This window comes from Eumetopias jubatus, unplaced genomic scaffold, assembly GCF_037043125.1.
Source record: "Eumetopias jubatus isolate StellerSeaLion01/CBP00866 unplaced genomic scaffold, mEumJub1_p1.0 scaffold_9, whole genome shotgun sequence".
Taxonomy (NCBI): domain Eukaryota; kingdom Metazoa; phylum Chordata; class Mammalia; order Carnivora; family Otariidae; genus Eumetopias; species Eumetopias jubatus.
The window spans coordinates 6,526,568-6,551,956 of record NW_028274815.1 but is presented as its reverse complement, the minus strand read 5'-3'; the positions used below and the strand labels follow the sequence as shown (position 1 = coordinate 6,551,956).

The 25,389-nt window shown below is 42.7% G+C and overlaps 1 long non-coding RNA gene across 10 annotated transcripts in view; it reads left to right on the top strand.

The window, feature by feature from the left end:
* Window positions 1–25,389, top strand: part of LOC114205935 (uncharacterized) — a 227,144-nt gene that overhangs the window by 150,416 nt on the left and 51,339 nt on the right. For all 10 annotated transcript variants that reach the window (XR_015768890.1, XR_015768891.1, XR_015768889.1 and 7 more), the window contains 4 exons: window positions 10,519–10,645; window positions 12,608–12,756; window positions 14,727–14,872; window positions 15,655–15,706. This is a non-coding gene — a long non-coding RNA (uncharacterized LOC114205935). The remainder of the gene's footprint in view (window positions 1–10,518; window positions 10,646–12,607; window positions 12,757–14,726; window positions 14,873–15,654; window positions 15,707–25,389) is intronic.

Below are 25,389 nucleotides of genomic sequence, written 5' to 3'. Positions count from 1 at the left end.
CGACACACACAATCCACCATCACAATGGGTCTTTTGGGAAAGCTGTTCTGATTCTGGGAATGCCAGGATTTCTATCATGGAATAAAGGCTATTATTGCTGAAAGCGCCTCACAGAGTTTCAGATGCTCGTAGGTCATGGGACAGATGAGGGAGCTGAAGCCCAGAAAGCTGATGTGACTTGACCCGAGTCACACGCCGAGTAGAGGCAGAGGGAAACCAGACCTCGATCTTTTGAATGTTAAGCAGTATGCTCGTCACCCTAACACTTTAGGCTGACCACTTCGTGTGTTCCCCGCAGAAGACAAAATGGCGAGATGGCAGAGGACCCCTGGAGCCTCTGGGCACTATGTGGCCACCCAAACCCGGGTGGGTCAGCCTGCTTTGTGCCCCACGGAAAGACCCGCACTCCTCTCCTTTCCCATCAGTCTTTTTTGCCTTAGAGGTACCAGCCGTTCATGTCTTAGAAATTAGGTCATTACCTTTCCCAGACACTTGTGTGTGACTGGTTTCACTTACACACCAAGCGGAGCCCTTTCTCGCATTTTCTTCTGGCATTGACTTGAGTGAAAACCTCCGCAGGTATGCATACAACACACTGGGGAGGTTCTCTGTGCCCTGGCACTCAGCAGAGGGAGGGTGAAGTGCAGATCTGACTGGGGAGCCAGGGAGGGCCCTCTGCATCTCCCTGCCTCTACTTCCTCCTTCCTGCCTGCTGACCTCACGACTTCTCCCGAACCTAACTGACAAGTAGAAACCCACAGGGGAGCCTGCGGTCGGAGCTCTGGGCCTGCAGAGGGGAAGGGCGCCATCCTATTTCTGGCACTGAAAAATGGCTCCCGCTGAGCGCTTCTGCAAATGACCCTTTCAGAGCAGGGGCTCCCGTGCCCCTGTCTGGAGCGCGTTATCCAGGGACGAGAAGAGCCCTGGGGCGGCCTCGGCCTCGCTGAGCAGCTGGGGAAAAAGCACAGGAAGACGGTGGCAACGTACAGAACGGTTACTCCTCCGTGTTTCGTCGGCACGTTCAGAACAGTTCACCCGTTGAGAGGGAGAGCCTCTTTTGCGTCACGAATGTGAATTTCTTGCAGGCAGAGTCCAACCAGCTGGTGTCCTTCCTTCTGGACACTTTCAAAGAGACGTTTACAAGCCCGCAGATGCGTGTCGGGCATGAAATACAGGCCACCTGTCCCCAGCTCAGAGAGGAGGGGGCGCCGCAGTCCTGCCGTTGCAGGGCTTCTGATCTAGAAGGCAAAGCGACCTGAAGGCAGGACACGTCGACTGACGGTAGAGAAGCCGTGATGAGAATAAGGAGGACTTCCCAGAGCGGCCAAAGGGCGGGAGGCCGACCGCGCTGTGCTTTCTGAGGTGACCAGCGTCTGTCTGGGACTCTCGAATTGGGGCTGACCGGGCGTGGGGTCAGCGCAGCAGCGGGGAGGCTTCGGCTGTGTGGCAGCTCTCTGGAGGACTGATCCCTTCTTCCTCAGAAGGTGCTGGACGGGGTCTGGGGCGTGGGGACTCCGGAAAAACCGAGCCCCTGAGGCGGCTCAGTAAATGGGTGCGAAGTGAGTTAATCCGCGTAAAGCTCCTGGCGCGGCACCTACGTCAGGGCAAGGCCAGGCAAAGCTCACTGTCACGAGGCACCTGCAAGGCAGGGACTTTCACCACCGTGTCACGGAGAAGGAGGGCGAGCCCTGCTCACGGGGATCACGCGGCACCCACGCGGCTTGCACCCAGGCCTGGAGGGTGACCTCCCTCCACCCAGAATTTCCCTCGTGGAAGATACCTCAGCAAGCCCCGGGAAGGAGTTTAAATAATTACCTTCATTGCCAGGTTATAATAATGCCCCCATTTCAGGATTCACCGCAAAGTCAGTGTCAAGAGAGAAACAAGCTTCAGGGGGCTTTCTATGCTGCACTTAATGTTGTGCAAACATTTGTTTCTTCTTTAATGTATTTTTTTCCTTCAGGTGGAGAGAGTGCTTTTCCCTGTCAGGACTAAAGAAACAAAAAATTAACCTTTTTTTTCCTTCTCAAAATATACCTTATAACCTATTGTGATGCCCTCGCTCTAGAAGCATTGTGAAGTACCTCTGCCCTGGGGCATGAAAGGACACTTACAGGGAAGGGTGGTCCTTCGGGAAGGAACTGGTTCCTCTCGAAAGTGGGTTTATAGATGTTTCAGCTCTAACTCATTTCCGATTCGATCATGCTAACATTTTATTTCTTTCGTTAAGTGTCTCCTCCGGCCTGAGCCTCCAGTGTCTTTCTTAATGGCATCACCGTGTCCTGTGTCCCAGACTGCACAACTGGGCGCTGTTTACTGTCTCCATCCTCTTGCCTCGCACCTCCAGTGGCTGCCGATTCTTTCCCCTCTGGTTTCCCCCATGCTTTCCCTCCTGAGAACCATCACCAACGCATGCCTGCGCTGGCCTGTTAGTGTGCTTGCCCAGGACGGGGACAGACCAGAGTGTCCCCCCGCCCCCAGCTGTGGACAGAAGTTCCCTAGTGTGCGTCCCAGGCCAGGGTCTGCCCCAAAACAGGGCAAAGTGGATGAGGGATGGACTGACAGAGGGACACCCAAGAACCAGCGAAGAACCAGCGGGCAGGGGGACGTGAGGAGAACCAGGCAGGTGGGCTTGCCCCGCAGCCCCCGGATTGTCTCAGCGTGTGGCTGGCCCATGGGGCCCTCCACTACCTGTGCGCTAGGATCTCAGGGCCTCTGTTCCCCTAGACCTGGCCCTGGAGCTGGACGCTTCGTTGGACCTGCAAGAATTAGGTTGAATCTAGTTGAGTTCTGGGCACCCTGCATTTCCACTAGCAAGGAATACACTCCATTCTGGAACTTCAGGTCTCCGTGGGCCATTTGCTTCTTTGTCTCAGGAGGACTTCCAGCTTCAAGAATTTGCTTGAGGAGGGGCTGCATACCACTCTCCTTCTGCACTCCCCCAGGAGGGCTGCTGTGGGGAGCCAGCATTTGGAAACTAGCTCATCCCTATTGAAACACATTGCATACTCTGACTGCCTAGGCCTTGCTTTCTTGGCTAGTAGACATTCTTCCCTGAGCACATTTGCCTAGCCTCCTCTTGAGTAGAGGGCCAGAGTCTCCAATGGGTGGTGGGGAGCAGAGGGCCCGCCCTGGGAATGATGGCCTCGGGCCCAAGGAGCCCAGGCTGATATTGAAGGAGGTGTAACGAGATTCCAAGTTGTGTTTGGCCTGGGTACTTGTCCCTCCTGAGAGTAGCAGAGGACCTCCCAGTGGGTAGCCCAGGATGACCCCTCTCTTGAGAACTTTCTGTCTGCTGCATAAAAAGTCTGCTCTGGCCAGATGTGACACTTTCTCAACCTTGAGGGCTCATAGCAGATTTACCCTTTCTTGACCCTTTGAGGCAAGACCAAGGGCTCCTTATTGAGAGGCTGACCTGCAAGAGCAGCTGCTATGTTTAGGTCCAAGCTGTCTCTTTCTAGCTCTGCCCTGACTCTCTGCCCTGGGACCGTGCCCAGGCCTCAGGGATTCTGTTCGGGCTTCGCTGATGGCACGCGTCAGGGGACCTCTGACTCCAGGAGGCCTCTAAGAAGAACCAAGGCTGCCACGTTCTCTAGAAAGAAAAGCCAACATTTTCCTTGTACTTCACCTCTCCTGGGTGTCTGGAGGGAAGGAGTAATGTGTAGCGCATGCAAGCTACCCTACCCTTGGTGTGACCCTCTGTGTCCAGACATCCTGTGACCCCTGTTTCCTGAACCAGCTGGGCGCTCTCTATGCGCTCCGTCCCCTTCCCCTGGAATTCTCTTTGGTTCATCCGGCCCACCCCACTGCATCCCTCCTCGTGTAGGAAACATCTGTGCAGGTATCTGGTCTCATGGCCGAGAGGCCTGGCTTCTCTGTCTGTGCCCATTGTCGACTAGACGTGTGTCCCTGGGTTATGACTTAGCCTCGCTCAGACTCATTTTCTCACCTGTACAAGGGGGATTTATAAGGCCATTCCTCTTTGGCAGGTAAGGGCCTGGCACGCAGTAAATCATAGCAACTGCTCAAACTTTTGTTTGTTTTCATGCCCATGAACAAAAGCAGCGCCTCCCCTCTCCAGCCCGTGCCCCTGAGCCTTTTCTTATGTCCCCGGTCGGATGTGGTTCTGTGTTTGACCCGGGCTTCAAGAGGGATCATTAAAACATTTTTTTTCTTAATTAGAAAAAACAGGAGTTAAATACTATTTATAGCTCCCACTGCTTCAACAGCTTCTGCCCCCTTTGAAGGAGCCAGGGGTGGGGATGTTTTATCGGGCTCTCTCGGGGGCTGCTCTCACTCCCCACAGTTTCATAGAGCTGTTAGTCCTAGATGTCGCTCTCCTCCTAGAGCGTCAGCCCGTCAGAGCAGAAGGAGGGAAGGAAGGCAGGAATACATGAATGATACAGCGCTCATGATACTTGACCCAAGATTTTCAAAGTGATTAATACCCCCAGCTGTCCTCTCTTCTCTTCCAGTTAGGGTTGAGAGTCTTCTGTTGTGCAACCATTTATTTCTTACAATTTTAAGAATCTTGTCACTGAAGCCGTCTCAGATTTGGAGGAATAAATTGTATATCACTTTTTCTCTATGAATGTCGGGAGGAAGGTTTGGGATATGGACTGCTGGTTAAAATGCGAGGGTGCGGAGGGGTCAAGTTGTGTATTTTCTGACTGCTCAGTTCTGATATATAGTGTTGCAATGTCTTTCCTTCACTATGAGCCAAGGTGGAATTTCAGGGATTGACTAAAGGGGGAAGTAATTCATTTCTTCCTATCATCCCATCTTATTCCCTTATTCTTTTTTTTTTTTTTTTTTCCTGTGCTCTCTCTTCCTGTTCCATTCCGAACGACATTTCTTTGTCAAGGATGTCTCTCAATGATGAAGTGCTTCTACCTGCTGCTTCCCAACAGAAATCTATCCAAATATCTGTTTGGATAGATTTAGGACAGATAAAAATGCTAAAAATAGCCTGGTTTCCCTTTACTTGGGACAGAAACCTAAGGAAGGGTTTTAACTGATGGCATCTGACTTATTCCCATTGTTACTGGAGTTATCCAGCTTTGAATTCAATAGTCCTCTAGAAGTCTAGATCTTTTTGGCATTAAAGAAAACATGAACAGCTTGAGTAAATGATCTAGCTCCACCTAATCCTTTCTGTTTTATAGAGATTGAAGGTAGCTGGCCATCAGGAGAACACATCGAAACAAAAGGGACTTTGATCCTAAGCTGGACTCTGAATCTTTACGAAATGGGCGATGATCTCAGTAAGAATGTCTTGTGTGAAGCCAGTTTCATTCTGGGTGAAGTGTGTGCTTGAAGTTCCTCTGCTAACCTGCCTCTGTGTGCAGGTGGGACGGGATGGATGGAGGACCTTGACTGACAGCCCGCCTACCTTGGGCCCCTTTCTGTAACCACGAAGGCCACGTGGACATGTGACTCTCGAACTTGTGGAAGTGAAAACTGCAGTGGTACCCCCATGTTTATTTTGGGGCTTCTGACTTGGGAGTCTACTCACCTATCTGAAGGGCTGGCTTGAAGCGGACTTATTTAGGACCTTTCTTTATAGGACGCAAAAGCCTTTGTTCGTAGCCTTGTCTTAGTTGATAAGATCTATGGGCATTAGAAGCAAAGATATCTTCAACTATAGTCTTTCACCACTTGCGTTTTTTGCCCCAACTTCTGTGGTCAAGGCAGAACTGCCCCGAGTTCTGGTCTTATTGCCAGAATGTGGCCTGTGTCTAAAAACCCGGGACCAGGAATGTCTGATCTGGTGGGGTTTGGACTGTTGCATCCCCAGAGATCAATCAAAACACAATCACAGTTACCCTCCTCAGCGCCCCCATCCTTCAGAAGGGCAGAAACTGAAGCTATAAAGAGTATTTAACTTCTGGGTTTTTTTTTTTTTTTCAATTTTGATTTTTATATGATCCATTCTGAGGTCCTGTTAGAACATAATGTAGAATTTGGTTAGAGAAAAACCAGTGTGACTTGTATGACCTGCTTCAACCACTTCAAGTGTAGCTGTGGTAATAGCACTTTCAAGTTTCCAATCAATTTATTGCACATTCATGTGCCTTTGTGTAACCTGCCTCTTGAGGGCATCCTCCAAAACGTGTGTAAACTTGGAAGGAGGGATAACTTACCCCAAAGATGTTCTGTTAATTCTGCTTCTAAATGGAGCCATAGAAGGAATTGGAAACCCTCTCCATCTCCACTATTGTACCCGTCCCTTAACTATCACCTGGTGTCACTGCCACAGAGCCCTATGGATGCTTGTCCATTATGTGTTGATGTCCTATGTTCTCTGCCCTGCACAGGCTGGGTGATGGTCCATGGGTGGCCTCTCAGGGGACAGTTCTCCTAGTCCACTATGGTAGACTTAGCCAGGTTTTCCCTGGAGCAGGGCCAGTGCCTGGGGGCTGTGCTCTGAGGCGTTACCAGCACAGGCCATACCAGAACGGCCCTCCCCAACAAGCCTTAGGCCGGCTATTAAGCCCCAGCCAACAAACAGACTCCCAATGACTTGCTAGGTGAATTCCTCTTTGGGACTTTTCATACCTTTTCTTACAGACCTTGGGTCAAGGCTACCACTGGTCTTCCTCACAGGCTCTTAATTTTGAACGTCTGGTTCTCTTGTTTCTTCCTCAGTTGGCTTTGGGATTCTCCTATGTACCTCTTAGCCTGTCTTTAGTGGCTAGTTCTTCATACCAAGAGGATTGAGATGTTTGCTTTTGTTCAAGCACAAAATGTCCACTAGGTCCCAAAGGAGACCCTTACGTGACACATCATTGAACAAAGAAGACGTGTTCTGAAATGGATTCGTATCACACACAAAGAAGGTTGTGTGTGGAAAAAAAAAAAAAAGAAGGCCGTGTGTGTCTGTGGTGAAGGGTGGTGGGTTGGGTGGGTAGGAAATATTTTTGATATTCAGTTACAAAAGATTCAAAACCACACTGATAATGGTTTGCATATAACGCTCATGATCTCTTGCTGTGGACACCTAATCTCTCTACAAACTCTTCAATATCAGAAAGTCTCACTGGTTATTTGGTGGTTAGTTAACCCATATTTCTAATGCTTCAAAACTGGTTTCTAAAATTTAGGTAATTCCTTTTCATAAGAACAAATTCTTCAAAATTTGCAGAATATTTCTTTAAAAATGACTTTTGAATTCTAATATTAAAAAGTAGACCTATGTTAAAGATTAACTTTTTACAATGTATTTAGAATCTTCAGGCCCATAACCCTTAGATGAGTACAAATGAATGCCTATCAGATATCTTATTTAACTCATTAATTAGTGAGGGAACCAATAAGGTGTTACAACCAGCTCAAAAGACAATTCAACATATACACACACACAGGCAATCAGGAGCGCTGAAGTGAATTTACAAATAGATGCAAAGCTGGTTGAATCCCACAGAGCAATAATCAATTGCATCACCACACAACACAATTTATATTTCTAGAAAAATAATTTCTATTATTAGTGGAAAAATGGAATGAACAATGTTCTGTCAAAACAGGCTGCAAGTGGGGCACCTGGGGGGCTCAGTCGGTTAAGCGTCCGACTCTTGATTTCAGGTCAGGTCATGCTCTCAGGGTCATGGGATCAAGCCCTGAGTCAGGCTCCATGCTCAGTGGGGAGTCTGCTTCTCTCCCTCTCCCTCTGCCCCTCCCCCTGCTCGATGTCTCTCTCTCTCTCTCTCTCTCTAAGTAAATAAATAAATCTTAAAAAAAAAACAGGCTGCAACTTCTGTTCAAGTGTTCTTGAACTTGGCATGTTTTCTTTTGCTAATCATTATACTGACAGACTCTGTTTTACACAATTATTACTTCTTTCTCCCCCAGGAAGAGAAAAAGTCTTCTCAGGATGCACATTAATTTTAGAAGCTTAAAACCATTAGGAAAATCAGGTGTGATAAATTTAGAAGTTGTTAAAAAGTTTGTAGAATAGTTTGACTTTAGAAGAATGTTTACTTAAAAATCTTTCTTTCCAGCCATAAAAATGAATCAAAGCAAATAATTAAACATGAAAATGGGCTGTAAAGAAAGATGAGCATATTGCTAATGCGGAGAGTCATTGTGTAACGTTTGTAAAATGTGCCCTTACCTGCGGCTACTTGTACACCAGCGTGACGTGTAAGCCCTTCTCATGGGGTCTGCCCCACAGGGTGTAAGAAAATGGGAATAAGGCTTTAATCGTGTTGGAATTTATAAAGGGTCTTGCTGTGTAATTTAGCCTGGTTACACCAACTGGACAATATACCAGAATGCAGAATTTGTGCTGTTCTGGAATGGATCCCTGTGCACTGCTCTGACACAAACATTTTATCTGTCAGCTCCTCGGATATTGAGAATTTTCTCCATACATCCTTCCCAAGAACCTCCTCGGTTTCACAACCGAGAGTTGAGTGCATTTTGAAAGCCATTTGAACCTCACAAGTCATGCAAATCTGTTTGTGGATGACACAACTTGGGAGTCTTAAGAAGGATGAGCCAGAGCAGGTGTTGTATAGTTTGGCTTAAATACAGTTCCAGAGACCACTTAAAAAATACTCTTTCCTGGATTTTTTTGCAAGGGTTTTTGTTGTTACTGTTGGTCAAACAGACAATGTCAAGAAGAGAGTTGATCGAGGGGATCCATTCGAGATCATTTAGGCCCTAAGTCACACAGTTATTCTGAAATCTGGACTAGATCCCAGATGCCACCTGCGTCCGGCCACCTCTGCCCTCCATCATGCCCACTCCCTCGATCCCTAAGGACTAGGGTGTGGAACTTGAAGGAAAAAAGTATAGAGACCATTGTGGTACGGGGAAGACCACTTGGCTTCCAATCAGAAGTTTACTGGGTCAAGATCTTGTCTTCCTAGTCATACAGACGTGAACTCCGCAAAGCGGGGATAATACTGCTGAATTCACAGAGTCCTCTTTATGTAGATTAAATAAAACAGTGTCTGTGAAAACATATCTGGCACATTTGAGGTGGAGCACGGGGGATCAGACCATGACCTGATGCAGGTGTTGGGTCTTAGATTACTCCAGTGTCACCTTTTTCCTCACTTTATTCATCCAGGGGTTCACCAGTGCTGACTGAACTCCTTCTACAAACCGGGGATGCTCTGGGAGTTGGGAACATACAGATAAAAGTGTCATCCTATGCCAGCCTTTTGGGGAGGGCAGGGATGGTTTGGTGTCATCCCATCTTCACCGTCCCTGTGGAGACTCTAGGGACACACAGGTGAGGTGTCAGCCCAAGCTGACAGGAACCCTAGGGGGTTCTGAAAGCCTCCTGCAGAGAGGCTACTTACGGTTTGTCAGTGTTCTAAGAGAGTCTCCAAAATCTCATCAAGAGTGAAAACATCCTGTGATCTGGACACTGAATAGTGTTATGTTTGTGGCCCTCTGGCTTGTGTAGACTCCTTATCATTTTGGGAAAAGAATTCTATTCAAGTAAGAGCAGTTCTGCACTCTGGCTCAGGATTTCCCTTAGAATATAGAACAGAATGGTGTTCCCACTGCTCAGTGCTCTGTGAAAAAGGGTCCAACCATTGGAGACAAATTCTTGCTCTATCCCCCTCCTTCAAGAGTCATGTTCTAGAAAGATTTTCAGAGGATGCACAGACCTACTGAAACCTTGTGTTGCTTACCTCTGGGGGTGGAACTGGAGAAGAGAAGGTGAGATTATCAATGTTTATTTTATAAACCTATGGATTATCTATTTACAAGGAGCACATCATAGTTTGTAAGTTAAAAAAATCCTACGAAATAAAGAAAAATAACCAAAAAAGGATACCCTGAGAAAGGTTCTGAGAAGTCCTGCCATAAGAAAACCTAGCACTCCCCAAATGTTTCTGAGCAGGCACCCCTCACCTGGCTCTCTGGAGCATGCTCTGGGAAGCCCTGCTCTCATAAACATCCATTTTTAGAATAATTGAACTTTAGAATTAGGAAGGGAGTCGGCACATAACCCGTATGCCTCGTATTACTTGAGAACAAATTGAGGTTCTAAGAGTTTAGGTGGCTTGCCTCAGGTGACATGGCTCAGTGGTAGTAGACAGGGCAGGAGCCCCCCATCTCCTTCACCAGGGAGGAGAAGCCTCCCACAGCCCACTCCTGGGGGGCAGGGCAACTTCACCTTCATTACTGAGACAGGTGAGCAACAGGGGCCGAGGTAAACAGGTGGTGTGTCCTGGGAAGTCACAACACCCCTAAGTTGTGTGTATGGAACATCGCACGTCTTTTGGAAAGATAAATAAGCTTTCGGATCTGGGCTCAGGGTCCTGCTATCACCACCCTTAGCTGTAAGAATGTGTTGTCACCCCTTTCTCTCCTGACACCGCATCCTCCAGCTGGAGAGGGTCTGGAGCAGGTGGCCCGCATCGTGGCTCTCTCGGCCATCCCTTGAGTCCTTGAGGACCCCCTTGACACACTTATGCCGGGCTTCCCAGACTCCACAGATGCTGGACAGAAGGAGGAAGCACAGGAAATGACTGACTTTGAGCATCCCTCCCCTAGGTCCCAATAGGACGTTTTGTGGGAAAATTTGTGGGTATCAACCAGCCTCTTCTACCAAAGGAGAAAGCAGCCTGCCCCAGTGCTTCGAGCTGTTGCCAAGGCGACTTCTGCCTCCATCCATTCCCAGGTAAGAAACTCAGAGGAACTGTGCTTACAAGGGTACACGGAGGGGACAGATGGCCCAGCTGTATTTCTACAGCCAGCAAAGCACAGGAGGGCAAAGCCATAGGTTTTACTTTTGACATTCCTTAATTTAAAAAATAAAAACAAAACGGAACACAACCAGCATGTTTGCCAAGACTGGGCCTGAGGTCCCCCAGGGAATGAGGAGGAAAAGAAGGTGACAGGGAGCTGGGAAGCGTCAGGTTGCCTCCAATGGGAGGTGGCCCACGTCGTTTATAAAAAGGTAAGTGCACCAGCGCGGGAAGGCCCCCAGCACCACACTGCAGCTGTGATTTATGAGGAGGACACCGGCTATAAATCAAACTGCTTTGTTTTAAGTATTAGTTTTAGTGTAGGAAATGAACGTACATGCAAAGAGAGTGAGGAAAAATGGCACCGTATTCTAATCTACGCGCATGATAGAATTAGGTTTCAAGCTGGAGCAAAGTTTTTCCACTCTTTGACAAAGTGCCTTTGCGTGGAGTTCTTTGGGGCCAGAGAGCAGAGAGCGACCATTGGGGGCCTCCAGGTCATGGGGAGAATGGCTTTGTCACCTGAAAGACAGCCAGCCTCAAAGTGGGGTAGTAAACACTTTCCTCATTGTCTTCGTGAGGAGCGGTCTTTCAGACTGCTCCAAGCTTGTTAGCTACAGCAGATTATATATCCAAAGGGGGAACGGGGGATCTGTGCTTGCAAGCAGTTCTCCACATACTTGCGCGTCACAGGGCATAATTTGTCACGGCTGTAAAAATCAAGGTGTTCTGATTTCTGAATAGACCTAAGAAAGACCCTTAGGTCATCTTAATACGTTATGTTTCTATCATATCTAATTGTTCATTCAATATTGCCTGCATGCTTCTGCCTAACTGGTTTTCCGGTTCTTCCTGTTTTTGATAGCTCCTTGAGGTCACTTGAGACTGTTGCAGAAGGCTGACATCAGTCACCTAGAGCAGAGTTAGTGCACAGCCTGATGGGCCCCAGCGAGAAGGGCCTCAGAGCTGGAAAGCAAGTTCATTCCTTTGGCTGCTGGCGGTCCCGGATGCTCAGGGCCCTCAGAGCGTCTCTGCCCATAAAACATCCTGGGGTGTCATTATTAGCACCCCTACCTTTGCACCTTGCACAATTGCTGCTCCTGGTGCTAACTCCGTCACCCAGGAGGGAAACACTAGACTATGGCCTGATTCTCGTCAGCCCCCCTGTAACTAGGGATGAGAAAGAAGATGTGGCTGGACAACACGCAGCCGGCACTCAGAATTTCTCGAATACGTTCCTTCTACTTATTGGAACATTTGATACTGTTTACCGTCTTAAGGGTTCATCATTATTTCATATATGCAGACCTTGTATCCCTCAAGAGATGAAAAACTCCCTGAGAGCAGGGCTCAAACCTTTGGTCCTCTTGTATTTCTTAAAATGCCTACTAGCACTTTTGTTCGGGAAATAATAGACTGTGGATATACTCGTCTTGAACTGAATGTCTGTGGAGATGACAGAAGTGAGAGCCACTGCATATAATCGAAGCCCAGGGGTTATTCAAAGCCCCGATTTCAGCTGTGGTATTTAGTGTTCTTTCCCCTAAAGCCTCTTATCATAAATACCACTAGAAAAAAACAGGGGGATTATGATATCATCTCTTTTTGCTTCTCCTACTCTCCTGCTGGTATTGAAATGATCAAGAGAGTACAAAAGTGGCCAAAAAAAAAAAATCCCACGCAGCGGGAAGACATGCAAAGAACATAGAGAACCACAGACAGGATGGCTCTAGAATCACTGAGACAGACCAGCACCGTAGAAATCCCTGCCTATTTCTTGTGAAACTATCAAGTCTCAAAGTGTCCAAATAACAGAAGCTTCTCTTTGGTTTGGTGATCGCTTTCCCAGTCAGGGTGAGCTCATTTTTGTATATTTGCATATGTTTTCACCTTAGAGTTTCGGGTTGACTTTGAAGTTCATTCTTTCAAGGACAGAAGGGAATTCCTAAGAGTTCACTGACAGTAAAGTTCATGACAAAGAATTTCGTCTGCATAGCATTGCTGTGCATTTCTGAATAGACCCAAGTAAGACCCTTTGTAAAAGGTAAGTGTGCTGGAGGGCCCTCCAGACTTGGCTGTTCATGGACATTTTTATACTTTCTGTTTTAAAAGAAAATCTTTTCACTGAATATAAATGTTCTGCTTCTAATGAAATTTTGAAGCTTTATATGCATCTAATAGAGGGTGGTATGGCCTGAGGATGACATACAGATGATCAGAACTTTCTAGAAAATTGTTGGCAGGGAGAACCACGCCGCCATATTACCTGTGAGTGGCGCTCTGTGGATTCCAGCTAAGACAAAGACCAAACTGTACAAATACCGGAGGGGGACTGAGGCTGAGTTGGGTAAAGGGAAAACCAGAAAGCTTCTGGAACTGCTCATTTGTTACCTGAACAACCATTTATGGAGGGTATTCCACTGGGTGTTGAGAATATATGACCGAGGACAATGCAGTCCGTGCCCTCCGGAAGCATGGGGTCTCTCGGGAGGGAGGGCTGTTGTAATAGACATGTCTAGATCCCCCCAGAGGGACAAGACAGAGGAGACGGGCCCTGCTCCAGCCAACCGAGGGGGGTGCTGGAGGAACGGAAGTGTGTGTGGGGACAAGAGATTTGATTCACCTTTGAGTGATGTGCCCTGTACCCACAGAAGTGGGAAAGGCATTTCAGCTATGTGGATGGACACCAGGATTTGAAAGGACAGTATTTGGGTAGGTGCCTTTTCCAAAGCACAAATATGATACAAAATCAAGCCCTCTTTAATCTTAAACCTTGATGATTGGTGCATGAGGGGAGGCACTGGGCCAAACTGCTCAAGCTTAGCCTCTGGCGATTTTTCCTTGTGTTCTCATCAATCCTCACTGTTGCCTGGCACAGGGCTCAGTCTGTGTTTGTGGAAGAATCAATGAGCCTCTCAAATTTTTATTTCCGTCATCTCCTTTTAACACTGAGAAATTAGTGGTAGTAGAAGAAAATGTAACTGTACCTTGTAATTTATGGCTATCTTGGAGATAAGGATGAGATTTTTCATTTCTAAGAAAGTTTACTCTGCGTTATCATAGCCTGCTTTTCTCCCCGTCAATCAGCAGGGTTCTTCTAAGGTGACTTATAATTTTGCTAAGTGAGCTACCGTCTCCCTGGCCCTGTGGAAGAAGCCAGTGGTTTTTATTTTTGAGAGTGAGAATTTTAAAATACGAGAAGTCTGTAAACCGTGGGTTCCCTTTGTGCCAAACTCAGAGGTAGAGCACAGGTTTCTCACTTTTCAGTTTTCTTGCCTTCCCACACAAAGAAACCACAAACAGGGAATTAGGACCGAAACACTCAAGCACCACACGTACACCACGGGCCACGTCTCCCTCAGCAGAGGCAACCAAAGAGGGCACTCGTTTTTCAAAAGACCTGAACTGGGCCCACAAATCTGACAGATAATCATAGCTACACGTCTGTAAAACCAACCATGTGCTAGTCCCTCTTTCAGTGTTCCGCAAGCATCAACTCATTCGATCCTCACAACACACTCGTGAGGAGGAAACTGCGATCATCTTCCTTTTACAGCTGGGCAAGCTGAGTCACAAGGAGGTTAAGAATTTGCTCAGCGTTACCAGCTGGTAAATGCCAGAGCTGGAGTCCTGGCAGGCAGGCTGTGCTAACGGGCAGAGCACCCCACCTCCGCTCTGAAGAAGGCAAAATGCTGTCCAATGGAGGAGACGAGCACAATACCATGATGCTCATACGCATTGTGGTTAAAAAAAAAAAAAAAAAAGAAATATAGGACATTGTGTTTGCAGTTTAAAACAACTTTAAATGTTGTTGTAAGACAATAGCAATTAGAACGGTTGTGACTTTTCTGTTTTGCAAGTGACTGAGATGTGAGTTTGGAGACCTAGAATTTTATGAGCATTTTCCAAAGATAAGAATCCTTAAGAACTAATCACGAAACGAGAACCATGGCCAGTGAGCACGTATTCCCTTCCTATTGATTAAAAAAGAGATTTTATTTATATTTTGGACAGTTCATACATGCATATGAGACAACATTCAAAACGACGAAGAGAAGACAGTGAAAAGTGAGCCTCTCCTTCACTTCTGATTCGTAGTCACTGAACTCCCTCCTTCAGAGGCGAGTAGAATTAGGTGATTCTTCTGTAACCTTCCGTAGGTAAGCTGTGCACATATAATCTTATGTATCTACATATAGAATATTTGGGGTGGGGGGCAGAAATGGTAACTTACTATGTCTGAAGAGTTCAGTACTTTGCTTTACTTAAGATTGCATGCTGGAATTCAATATGAGCTTGGTCTGTAGTAGTATATTGGGTCTTGTCAAACTAGTCATTACAGTTGCTTATCGTTGCTTTTTATATTGCTTATGAAAGCAATAGATTTCTCTCTATAAAATTTGCATCCAGCCATCATTCTAAATTATCTTATTGCTTGTGATAGTTTTTCAATGATCCCTTGTGTTTTCCCAGTTAGAGGTCACATAATCTGAATTCCTTTTTCTAATTTTCGTACTTAATGGATATTTCTCTTACCAAGTTGGATGCACGAGTACTGCTAGAACAATGTCAATAGTTGTGACAATGGGCATTCCTATCTTTTTCTTGACTGAATTGGAAGCTACTACTTTATCTCTATGAAACATGATATTAATTTTGGGATTGATGCACACACACAAATTAAATCTACATACACACATACTTAATTGACATTCTTTTTATAGATGTTATATTTTAATATATTGATGAACCATCTATCTTTTCCTATATTTCAGATCATTTATTAAAAATGGATGTTAACTCATATAAAATGTTGCTTAATCATATATGGAGATGATTACTTGATTTTTTTCTTTTGATATGTCCAATGATGATTTATTTTTTTTTAGTTAAAAAATTTTAATTCCAATATAGTTAACATGCAGTGTTATATTAATTTCAGGTGTACAATATAGTGATTCAACAATTCTATACATGACTCAGTGCTCATCACGGTAAGTGTGCTCTTTAATTCCCTTCATCTATTTCACCCATCCCCCCACCCAACTTCTTTCTGGTAACCATCTTTGTGTTCTCTGCAGTTGGTCTCTTTTTTTCTTTGTTCTTTGTTTTGTTTCTTAAGTTCCACATATGAGTGAAATCATATAGATTTGCTCTGACTTACTTCATTTTAGCATTATACCCTTTAGGTCCATCCATGTTCCTGCAAATGGTAACATTTTGTTATTTTTTATGGCCAAGTGATATTCCATATATTTATATAAATATATATATATATAATATTCCATATATATCACATCTTCTTTATCTGTTCATCTATTGATACTGACTATTGTAAATAATGCTACAGTAAACATCTGGATGCATATATCTTTTTGAATTAGTGTTTTTGTATTGTTTGGCTAAATACCCAGTAGTAGAAATACTGGATCATATGGTAGTTCTATTTTTAATTTTTTGAGGAACATCCATACTGTTTTCCACAGTGGCTGCCCCAGTTTGCATTCCCACCAATAGTGCATGAGGGTTCTTTTTTCTCAACTTCCTCGCCAACACTTGCTGTTTCTTGTGTTTTTGATTTTAGTCATTCTGACAGGTGTGAGGTAGTATCTCGTTGTGGTTTTGATTTGCATTTCCTTGATGATTACTAATGTCGAGCATCTTTTCATGTGTCTGTTGGCCATCTGTTGGTCTTCTTTAGAGAAATGTCTGTTCATGTCTTCTGCCCATTTTTAAATCGGATTTCTTGGTTGGTGTTTTGTGTGTGTGTGTGTGTGTGTGTGTGTGTGTGTGTGTGTGTGTTGAGTTGTATAAGTTCTTTTTATTTTGCATACCAACCTTTTATTAGATATGTCATTTACAAATATCTTCTCCCATTCACTAGGTTGACTTTTAGTTCTGTTGATTGTTTCTTTTGCTGTGCAGAAGCTTTTTATTTTGATGTAGTCCCAGTAGTTTATCTTTGCTTTTGTTTCCCTTGCCTCAGGAGTCATATCTAGAAAAATGTTATGGCTAATGTCGGAGAAATTACTGCCTGTGCTCTCTTCTAGGATTTTTATGGTTTTAAGTCTCAGATTTAGGTTTTTAATTCATTCTGAGTTTATTTTTGTGCATGGTGTGTGACAGTGGTCCCATTTCATTCTTTTGCATGTAGCTATCCAGTTTTTCCAACACCATTTGCTGAAGAGACTATTTTTTCTTCATTGCATATTCTTGCCTCCTGTGTCGAAGATTAACTGACCATATAATTGTGGGCATATTTCTAGGCTGTTCATTCTGTCCCATTGATCTATGTGTTTATTTTTATGCTAATATCATACTGTTTTGGTTACTATAGCCTTGTAATATGTCTTGATATCTGGGATCATGATAAACCTCCAGTTTTGTTCTTCTTTTTTCAAGATTGCTTTGGCTATTTGGGGTATTTTGTGGTTCCACACACACTTTAGGATTATTTGTTCTAGTTCTGTGAAACAGGCTCTTGGTATTTTAACAGGGATTGCATTAAATCTGTAGATTGCTCTGGGTAGTATGGACCTTTAAACAATATTTGTTCTTTTAATCCATGAGCATAGAATATCTTTCCATTTATTTATGTCATCTTCAATTTCTTTCATCAGTGTTTTATAATTTTCAGAGTACAGGTCTTTCAATTCATTTGTTCAGTTTTTTTTTTAAAGATTTATTTATTTTATTTTAGAGGGGGGTGGTGGAAAAGAGGGAGAGAATCTCCAAGTAGACTCCCCACTGACCATGAAGTCCAATGTGGGGCTTGATCCTACAACCCATGAGATCATGACCTGAGCCAAAACCAAGAGTTGGAAGCTTAACGATTGAGCCACCCAGGTACTCTGGTTCAGTTTATTCTTAAGTACTTAGTTGTTTTTGGTGCAATAGTAAATGGGATTATTTTCTTAATTTCTCTTTCTGCTTCTTCATTTTTAGTGTACAGAAATGCAATGGATTTCTGTATATTGATTTTGTATCCTGTGACCTTACTGAATTCATTTATCAGTTTTAGTAATTTTTGGCAGAGTCTTTAGGATTTTCTATATACAGTATCATGTCATCTACAAATAATGAAAGTTTTTCTTCCTCCTTACCAATTTGGATACCTTTTATTTCTTTTTCTTGTTTGATTGCTGTGGCGAGGACTTCCAGTACTATGTTGACTGAAAGTAGTGAGAGTGGACATCCTTGTCTTCTTCCCAATCTTTGGGTAAACGCTCTTGGTTTTTCACCATTGAGTATAATGTTATGTGTGAGTTTTTCATAGACGAACTTTATTATGTTATGTTCCCTCTAAACCTACTTTGTTGAGGGCTTTTGTCATGAATTGATTTGTACTTTGTCAAATGCTTTTCCTGCCCTATTGAAATGATCATATGGTTGACGTGATGTATCATGTTGATTGATATGTGAATATTGAACCACCCTCACATCTCAGGAATAAATCCCACTTGATTGTGGTGAATGATTTTTTTAAATATATTGTTGGATTTGGTTTGCTAACATTTTGTTGAGGATTTTGCATCTATGTTCATCAGAGATATTGGCCTGTAGTTCTCTTTTTTTCCGTAGTGTCTTTGTTTGGTTTTGTATTTGGGTAATGTTGTCCTCATGGAATGAATTTGGAAGCTTTCCTTCCTCTTCTATTTTTTTGGAATAGTTTGAGAAGAATAGGTATTAAGTCTTCTCTAATATTTGGTAGAATTCCCCTGTGAAGCCACCTGGTCCTGGACTTTTGTTTGTTGGGAGTTTTTTGATTACCGATTCAGTTTCATTGCTGGTGATCAGTCTGTTCAATATCTATTTCTTCCTGATTCAATTTTGCGGGGTTATATGTTTCTAGGAATTTATCCATTTCTTCTAAAGATGTCCAATTTGTTGGCATATCATTTTTTGAAATAGTCTCTTATAATTCTTTGTATTTCTGTGGGGTTGGTTGTTATTCCTCCTCTCTGATTTCTAATTTTGTTTGAGTCTTCTCTTTCTCTTTCTCTCTCTCTCTCTGGCTAAAGGCTTTTAGTCTGAGTCTGACTAAAAGTTTATCAATTTTTTCGATCTTTTCAGAGAAACAGCTCCTGGTTTCATTGATGTGTTCTCTTGGGTTTTTGTTTTGTTTTGTTTTAGTTTCTGTTTCCTTTATTTGTACTCTAATCTTTATTATTTCCTTCCTTCTACTGGTTTGGGGTTTTGTTTGTTCTTTTTCCTAGCTCCTTTTGGTGTAAAGTTAGGTTGTTTATTTGAGATTTTTCTTGCTTCTTGAGCTAGGTCTATGTTGCTATATACTTCCCTCTTAGAATAGCTTTTGCTGCATCCCAAAGATTTTGGACCATTGTGTTTTCATTTTTATTTGTCTCTATCTCTTTTTTTATTTTCTCTTTGATTTCTTGATCCATTTGTTGTTTAGTAGCATATTATTTAACCTCTGCATATTTGTGTTCTTTGTAGATTTTTTTTCTTGTTGTTGATTTCTACTTTCACAGTTTTGTGGTACAAAAGGATGCATTGAATTTGTTGAGACTTGTTTTGTAGCCTAAAATGTGATCTAATCTGGAGAATGTTCCATTTGCACTTGAAATGAATGTGTATTTTGCTATTTTAGGGTGGAATGTTCTGAATATATCTGTTAGATCCATCTTGTCCAATGTGTTATTCAAAGCCACGGTTTCCTTGTTGATTTTCTGTTTGGATGATCTATCCATTGATGTAAGTGCGGTGTTAAAATCCCCTTCTATCATTGTATTATTTCATTTATGTTTATTATTGGCTACTTTATGTGTTTTGGTGCTCCCATGTTGGGTGTAAAAATAGTTACAATCATTGTATCTTCTTTTTGGATTGTTACCTTTATGATTAGGTAGTGTCCTTCTTTGTCTTTTGTTACAGTCTTTGTTTTAAAGTCTATTTTGTCCAACGTAAGTATTGCTGCCTCAGCCTCCTTTTAACCTCCATTTGCATGATTTTCCAGCCCTTCACATCCAATATGCGTGTGTCTTTAGGTCTGAAGTGAATCTCCTGTAGGTAGCATATAGAGAGGTCTTGCCTTTTATCCATTCCCTGTCACCCTATGTGTTTTGATTGGAGTGTTTAGCTCATTTACATTCAAAGTAATTATTGATAGGTACAAACTTATTGCCATTTTGTTGCTTGTTCTACGGTTGTTTTAATAGTTCTTCTCTGTCCCTTTCTTCTCTTGCTCTCGTCTCTCACAGTTTGCTGGCTTTCTTTAGTGATAGCCTTCGATTCCTTTCCCTTTATTTTTTGCATATTTATTACGGGTTTTTGATTTGTGGCTACCATTCAGTTTATATATAATATTTTATGCAAATAGAGGTCTATATTAAGTTGATGGTTGCTTAAGTTTGAACCCATTCTTTACTCCTTTCCCTCCCCACATTTTTAAAAAAAGATTTTATTTATTTATTTGACAGAGAGAGAGAGAGAACAAGCAAGGGGGAGCAGCAGAGGGAGAGGGAGAATCAGGCTCTCCACTGAGCAAGGAGATGTGGGGCTTGGTCTGAGCCAAAGTCAGATGCTTAATCAACTGAGCCACCCAGGTGCCCCACCCTCCCCACATTTTAGTATATGGTGTCATCCCTTACATCCTTTTTCTTTTGTGAATCCCTTGACATATTTTTATAGATATACTTAATTTTACTGCTTTTGTACTTTCTACTTTTCTTACTCCTGCTTATGGCTTTTCCTTTCTATTCAAAGAGTCCCCTTTAACATTTCCTATAAGGCTGTTTAGTGGTGATAAATTCCTTTAATTTTTGTTTGTCTGGGAAGCTTTATCTCTCCTATTCTCAATGATATACTTGCTGAAGAGAGTAGTCTTGGTTGCAGGTTTTATTCTTTCAGCACTTGAATATACCATGCTACTCTCTTCTGGACTGCAAAGTTTCTGCTGAAAAATCAGCTGATAGCGTTTTGGGGTTTCCCTTGTATATAACTGTTTTCTCTCGCCGCTTTTAAATCTCTCTCTTTATCACTACTTTTTGCCATTTTAATTACTATGTGCTTTGGTGTGGACCTCAGGTTGATTTTGCTGGGGACTCTTTTTGCCTACTGGATCTGGATTTCTGTTTCCTTCCCCAGATTTGGAAAATTTTCAGCTATTATTTCTTCAAATAAATTTTCTGCCCCCCTTCCTCCCTCTTCTCTTTCTGGGATCCCTATAATGTGAATGTTATTATGCTTGATGTTGTCACTGAGGTCCCTTAATCTATTTTCATTTTTTATTCTTTCTTCCCCCCCATCTTCTGTTCAACTTGATTGCTTTCATTACTCTGTCATCAAGGTCATTTATACATTCCTCTGCTCTCTCTTGTCTACTATTTATTTCATCTAGTGTATTTTTAATTTCAGTTATTAAGTTCCTCATCTTTGATTGGTTCCTTTTTATGTTTTCTGTCTCTTTGTTGAGGGTCTCACTGAGGTCCTCCACTGTTTTCTTAGTCCAGTGAGTATCTTTATGACCATTACTTTAAATTCTTTATCAGGTATATTATTTATTTCTGTTGCATTTAGCTCCTGTGCTGTGATTTTTGTCCTGTTCTTGCATTTGGGACATGTTTCTCTCTCCTCATTTTGTCTAATTCTCTGTTGTTTCTCTGTATTAGGAAAGTCAGCTATGTCTCCTGCTCTCAAAAGTAGTGGCCTTATTAAGAAGAGGTCCTATAGTGCCCAGCAGTGCAATGTCCCCTGTTCACCAGAATCTGATGCTTCAGGGGTGTTGCCTATGTGTGCTGTGTTTGCCCTGCTGTTGTGGCTGGGCTGCATTTGCCTTCAGTCCAGTCATTTGCAATGATTCCCTTTGCCTACCATGGGCCTGGCTTTGTCCATGTGTTGTTAGCGGGCCAGTCTATGGCCTTTTTGGGCTTGAGTTGAGTTAGGGCAGTTGTTTGCCAGAGATGCAGTATCACCAAGCTGCAGAGTGCTTTCCCTGTGTTGTCCCCTGAGAAACTTTAGTTGGTGGTCACGTCCTGCAGTGAGACCTGATGTCTCACCCTTCCCCACTGCTAGAGTTGCAGTTGGACTGGTGTGTGTGGTTATCTTCCCCTCTCTCCGGGGCAGGAGTCACTTTGGAGTGATGCTGGTCCCTGTTGGGGCTGCTTGTACACTGTTAGTTTGTGGCACTGCATTGGATGGATTCTGGCCAAGGGTATATTGAGGGGGCTAATCTGCAGGGGAATGCAGGGACAAGGTGCACAGTGTCAGCAAGGTTCATGCTGATCTACCGTGGGAGGAGGCCTGCAGCAGCCTGAGAATTTCCTGCTTAGGCTGGCCAAGTTGGGAGGGGCAGATCTACAGAAGCTCACCAGGGTGGGATGTGTTGTTAGCGAGCTAGGTGGAGAGCTGTTTCCAGCAAGTGTCCATGTATCTAGGCTGGGTGTATCTCAGCAGGTGTCCATGGATCTAGGGTCCTGTGTCTCAGCAGGGGCTGTTTGTTAAGCTGTCTCTTTAAGAGTGGGGACTATTTTCCTCTTGCTCTCCAGCTCTCCCAGAGCCAAGCTCGCTGAATTTTAAAGTTCCAGGTGCTAAGCACCACTGATTGTAAGGACTCATGTAGCCAGGGCCATCTAGTTTTCAACGTCAAATGTTACGGGGATTTGTCTTCCCCATGTGAGTCCCCCTACGTCTGGGGGGCTGGGTGTGGGGAATCTGCATGTCTCCTCTCTCTGTACCACCATGTCCCTCCCTCCCACGAACAGTCCTGTGGGTCCATTTGGCTCCCAACTGTGTTTCCACCCTTCCTACCCTCTTTTATGTGGCCTCTTCTCTACATTTACCTGTGGAGAGTCTGTTCTGCTAGTCTTCCAGTCATTTTCTAGGTTATTTACACTAATGTGGCTGTTATCTAGTTGTATCCATGGGAGGAGGTGAGCTTAGGATCCTCCTACTGTGTCATCTCCCCCAGAAGTTCCTCAATGATGATTTACATTAATCAACTCAATAAATTTTATCCATTCTTGCATTTTGACATTAATGTGACTTGGTTGTTGTATATTGTTCTTTTAATATTTTCTTAAGGATTTTGCTTTGATATCCATAAATTATGTTTTCTTTATTCATGTAATCTTTGTTGTTGTTGTGAATCAATGTTATAGTAGTTTAAAGCAAAGGATTGGGAGCCTTCCTTATTTTTCCCTGATCTAGAATAGTTTGAAAGAACAGTGGAGTTATCTGTTTCTTAAAGGATTGATAGAATTCTTTTGTCAAATCATCTAAACTCACTGCTTTTGGGGAACTGTCAACACTAAGAATTTTTCATATTTCCTCTAGAATAATTGATCTACTTTGAATTTTCATTTTTATATAAGTTTTGGCAATTTATATTTTACAGAAAATAATCTCTTCAGATTTTTAGAGTCACATCAAGTTCAGAAAAGTGGTATCTTAGGATTCCTAAAGTTTCTCCCCTTGTAATTTCTTAGATTATTTATTTGTGTTTTCTTATTTGTTAAAATTAGCTTAGGTAGGAGTTGATGTACGTATGTACTTAAATTCTTGGACTTATCATTACTATCATTTTTACTTTTCTAGTTATTTTCACATTTTATGCATACTAATTCCTCCCTTCCATTATTCTTGGCTTTATTTTCTTATCTATTTTCTATCATTTTTCATTGGGTGACCTACTCATATATTTTTATTTTTTTCTGGTTAATATACATACAGGACTATGCATTTTTCCCTGAGCTCTGCTTTAGTTGTAACCCATAGTTTCTTCTAGGCATCCTTTTAATTATTGCTGTTTTCTAGTTATAGCAAAAGTTTGGTTTTGATTTCTTCCTTGACTATGAATTGAGTCTTTAAGTTTCTAAGTGATAGAGACTTGTTTGTTAGTTTTTTGGGCTTTAGATTTCATTATTAATTTCTAGTTTGTTCATTGTGATCTAGGCATTTTGTCTTATTATTTCTACTTTGGGGAATTACTTGAGGTTATCTTTGTGGCCTGATATTTTTGCATTTGTATATTTCTTTCAATATTTCCCAAGATTTGTGTTTTTGTTGTAGTGTTCCTTTATAGAATATACTTATTCCTTTCTTTTTTCAGTATGTCTGTTGCCTCTGTCAGCTTTTCCTGAGACATGTCTTTTGATTAAAATCTTTTATGTCTGGAAAGTTTTCTTAACATAACTATTCAAATATATGTATTTAACCCTATTCCACCTTGAGCATACCAGTTAGGCATATGTTGGCTCTTTTAGTTTCTTGTCTCTCATTTCTTTCTAGTCCTTGTTAATTCTTTGTTTATTTTCATTTCATTTTGATTGTTTCTCAGTCTTGATTGTTATGTCTTTTGGTAGGTTTTCAGCATTTTCTTACTCCTCAGAGCTTGTTCAGCTAATTGCAAAGTAACACAATGAAGGGCAGGGCCATGGACACATTAGCAGGAATTCTTCATAGGACACAGAGACTTGTGTTTCAGAGCATTTTTCCCAGACTTTACTTTCAAAGTCATCTGAAATGTTCAGAGGCAACTCTGCCCATAATGCCCAGGTTCTCTGCTGCTTCTCACCTCACTGACAGACTGCTTCCTGAATATATGGCAGGTCTGATGGATTTTCCATTTAGCCCATCATATCCTGCTTTCCTTGTACCAAACTCAGGTGACAGGAGCTGCCCACTGCCCACCTTGGCCAGCTGTCCTCAACAACAGAAGTGGGTGTGCCCCTCAGACGATGCCACTTTCTTTGGGACTTTTACCCTCTCAGCCTTGTCTAAATTTCTGCAACCATGGCATCCCCTCTCCTGCTTGACCGTCAGTCAAGTCCTTCCTGTTTCTTATATACTTTGCTCTGGGATTACATGTGCCTTTGAGTTTTGTTGAAACTTGCAGGTTGACTTTGCAAGAAATTCCTTTTCTACTCTTCTGTATTAAAATTGGAGGTCTCCATCATGTTTTTAAAGTATTCATATTTTAAGTATAGAGAAATTCAAATTCAGGAAAGGATTTTGTGCTGCAACATCTGTAATATTTTAGTACTCTCTCATGGCATATACTTTGTCACAATTCAAGAATTTTTGTTAAATACAGAATTTTATATGGCTTAAAAATTTAACTTGATTATCAAATGAAACTTTTTGATATGAAAAAATAATGATGTCATTTATATTTTATTTTCTTTTTATTTATTTATTTATTTATTTTATTTATTTATTTGAGAGAGAGAATGAGAGAGAGAGAGAGAGTACATGAGAGGGGGGAGGGTCAGAGGGAGAAGCAGACTCCCTGCCGAGCAGGGAGCCCGATGCGGGACTCGATCCCGGGACTCCAGGATCATGACCTGAGCCGAAGGCAGTCGCTTAACCAACTGAGCCACCCAGGCGTCCCTATATTTTATTTTCTATATGAACACAATTTTGGTAGAGTTTACATGAAACTTTCTCTAAAATTTTTAATTTCTAAGAAAATTGGTGTCACACACATGCTAAAATCCTTAAAATGTTTAATATTGCAAAATATATAGACTCTTATGAAAATAGAATAATTTTTCTTTGCATGATTCAAATATTAAGGGCCATTTCCATCTCTCTTTTTTACCATCAGGTGGTGCTAAATATGTCATATTCTTAATGATAAAATTTTCAGGAATATTCTCTATGTATAGTTAATGAAGGTAGGATCTGTGGGTAGATTGATGTGACTATTACATCAAAATTA